Source organism: Telopea speciosissima, chromosome 1, assembly GCF_018873765.1.
Source record: "Telopea speciosissima isolate NSW1024214 ecotype Mountain lineage chromosome 1, Tspe_v1, whole genome shotgun sequence".
Taxonomy (NCBI): Eukaryota; Viridiplantae; Streptophyta; class Magnoliopsida; order Proteales; family Proteaceae; genus Telopea; species Telopea speciosissima.
The window spans coordinates 59,439,800-59,443,676 of NC_057916.1; positions in this window are offsets into that span (position 1 = coordinate 59,439,800).

Below are 3,877 nucleotides of genomic sequence, written 5' to 3' on the forward strand. Positions count from 1 at the left end.
CTTCATTCTATTTTGTTTAGATCTCAGTTTCCCCCTACTTTGTTTTTGTTTGGATCCATGTAGTCAACTCCATTAAGTTGGGATAAGGTTGAGTTTGCTGTTGTTTTCCTATTTAATTATTTTTATCATTCAATCATCTTTTTTTTATTTCTTCTTCTTCTTCTTCTGTAAAATGCAATCCCGCAACTACCTCCCTGTTGCAAATCTCCCTTGTGGCCTTCCCCCTCTAATTATGATAATGGTCCCACCCCACCCCTACTGCAACCCCACCACAACCCCCACTCACCCTACAAACCCCACAACCCCACCCGTCCCTCCCTTCCCCCTCTATGAACCATCCCCCTCCCTCTCCCGCTCTCACTCTCTCCTCTCCTACCCTTCCCTCACCTGCAACCCTTCCCCATCCCACCCTTGCTAGACATCCTACCCCTGGAATCTCTCGTCTCTCTCCCCAAGCCCACTCCTCAAACATTGGGGGACTTGTCAAAGAGAAGAAGAAACAACGATGACGAGTCACAATCACAATCAAGAGATCCTCTTTAAAGTTCATGAGATCCAAAGTGGAAAAAGTTTGATAACAAGAAAGAATGGCGTTTGCAATTTCATCTTGCTCGTGATGGTGCTCTCTCTCTCTCTCTCTCTCTCTCTCTCTCTCTCTCTCTAATGACTGGTGCACGAAACCAACTCAAATACGCATGGCCCAGAAAGTGAATTATCAAGGTGTGTTGCTATTAATTCACTCTGGAAAAGGAAGACAACATAAAAAAATTATGTTATTTGCAGAGCATGAAGACAAGTATCCTCTTTTCGATCACACTTGCCACTATTAAGACTTCATACTGAAGCCCTTTCTTACTCGGAGTTGGAAGTCATGGGAAAGCAGTAGTTTGTAGCGAAGCAAATGCTGACCAAGGAAGGTATGGTTGTGTTTCAGAAAACAATGAAGAGCACAACACAATCAATCTCTAAAGTGATCATCATTGCATTGGCTAGCCTGAGAACTCAGGGATAGATAACCCAAATATAGGTCGACATGGTAGTCGACATGATTTGCCAGAGAACTCGGGGCGGATAAATTGCCCATATACAGGTCTGTATGATTAACTCAAAGACCAGTGATCCCTAACTCTTGGGTGCATTACAAAAAAAACCCAAACCCCCAAGTGATAGAGCATGATCCCATTGGAACCAACATTTCCGATTGTATTTTGCAGGCTATGCCTCAACTGATTTCTCAGTCATTGTGTTCCTTTGGCAAGAATGGAGGATTTTTTGACATTCCTTTATCATCCCACGATCTATGGAATTTTAATCACATGTTGAAGAACTCAGAAGAGGAGCAGTGGGATGGTTCGTAGAGCCGGTAGGGGAGGTCAGGCCGGGTGTGGAATTTGCATGGTGAGTGGAGGTGGTCACGGGGTTGCGACAAGGGTGGGGTTGTGGCACGGTCAGAAGAGGAGGGGGATGATCACAAGGGCGGGATTCGCAGCAAGGGTGGAGTTAGTCGCGTTGCATTCGACGGAGGAAGAAGAAGAAATAAATTTAAAAGAAAAAAAAAAGATGATTGAATGATAAAATTTTTTGTCATCCTTCAAAAGTGTGCACCCAGAGAGACACTTTTGCCTTGTATAATTGAGTAGGAAAACGGATTGTAAGGTGCCTAAGCACAACATTTTAGCAGATCAAATCTGATAACTCAACAAGCAGTGGTAATCAGCTAGTATTGCTTACTACACCATGTTGTTTCCAATTGCTTTTCTTCAACACAAAAGAAGGTTCAGAATGGAATGGGATGGCTATATATGTTTGATCGAAGCCATTCAAACATGTCAACCCAACTTGTATTAATGGACTATGACATTCTCTTTTCTTTCTATGAACCAAAAAAACATTAGAAGTGCAGCATATTAGTTCTTGAAGTATAAATCTTTTTTATAAAGACAAGGGCTTTCTATTCTGTCAACCAAAGGTGGCCGGGAGCAATCAAGCACCAATGTCTACCCCTATTAACCAGAGAAAACTCTCCTCTTTTCCTAAAACATTCTTTTAATTTTTGGTAAAATGAATTTTAAGCAACCAACCTAGGAACATGGCACAACAACTCGCGAGATCTCTCCAATATCTTGCTATCTCAAAAGCTCGAGACGAGATGATGGTCAAAATCCTAATTTCCCCCCAACTCGGTCGAAATCTCGGTCGGATCAAAATCTCGACCTGATCGAGATTTCAACCCAAACACCATTATATGAGTTCCAAATCTCGCCTCTATCTCGATCGAGAGCTGCCTTTGCTTGCTTGCTCACAAGCTATTGCTTCGTCATGTTTCACCTGGATTTTGACGTAGATACTGCCAGAGACATCATTCGGCTACAAAAATGCAAGATTTGTTCATGATTTCTGATTCATCATCTCAATTTTGAAGAATTTTTTAAAGGTCAACCATTTCCCCCCAAATCGATTTTTTTAAAAAAAAATATTTGTTCTAACCTTGGTAGATTCATATCAATTTAATATATGTTACATAATGTTGGCCGATATATCACTTGATGGAGTCTGAATTTTTATTTTTTTTGTTATTATTTTTTCTATTATATTTCCTTCAAAACAAAATTATTTTTTTTGAAAAAAACAATTGAAAAAAATAGGATCAATAGCATAGTTGGAAAACCAGGTTTTCTGACTCAACTCGGCATTTTCATACCTGGTGACTCGAACGAGTCAACCTAATCAAGGGTGAGTCTTGTTTTTTTAATTTTATTTTTTTATATATAAATTAAAAAAGATAATATATTTTCTACTGATTATTCTATTGATTTCTTTAATATATTAAGCTTACCAGCGTCACAACCTGTTACAAAGTTCTTTGTTGAACTTTAAAATTGATGGTAGGGTTGTCATATCACATGTCTTCTTCTCAAATGTTGGAGTGCAATCAAAGTATTCCGTTCTCACAAGTCACTAACTCAAGAGTTAATAGTTGAGAGTCTTGAGACTATCACAGATTCGCAGCCACATACCTCTAACAAAGTCGACGATCACTGCCCTACCAGAACCGGAGCCCTATGGTCAGTTACGGAAACAGTAGCGGCATAACACTCCAGAGCACAATACCAATAATAGGTCGTCTCTGACTCTAGCAGCATCTAAGGCTAGAGGAGTTAGATTAGAGCTTTTTTTTATTAGGGTTTCTTTGCTTTGCAGTCGGACAACGTCGTCTTTGAGACAATGGAGCTTCGACTTCTCTTCGACTCCACCATGGATTTGATGGGACTTGTTCTTTTTTTTATGAAAAGAAACAAAATTATATATTAAAACATAGAGAAATTTACAAGGGTATCCTCGTTGAGATTTTCATGTTTTTCAAAGACGGCATAATGAACCAAACATTCCAACATAATTATAATTTTAAAGTCTTCTAAGCAGCAAAAAGAAAAACAAGAGAAGTTAAGCTGTTAGATCAGCAAGTTCTAAGAGATTTGACAGGGAGTTCCGTGGAATTTTAAAGGATTGTCTAGAAAACAGGTTGTGCAGATCTAGGTTTGGACATCTGACTTTCGAAATATTGATATTTAAGTCCTGAGCTTGTTTCCATCCATGTAGGATGGGACTTGTTCTTTGAGTTATAGTAATTCATAACTTGTTCGATCTCCACCATGGATTTGAGGTTCAATTCTTCTTCAATCTCAGGTTTCATTGTGATTGCGGAAATTTTGAACTTATTATTTGCCTCGTTTCTAGTGTACTCCTCTCCAATGTGGAGATCAACTTAAATATGGCATATATTTTCTTTGAATCGCTCACTCTTTCTCTGCACGTAGGGTGTTTGATGAGTTGCTTCAGCAAGATCTTGGGTTGATAACTATGAAGGACGCAACTC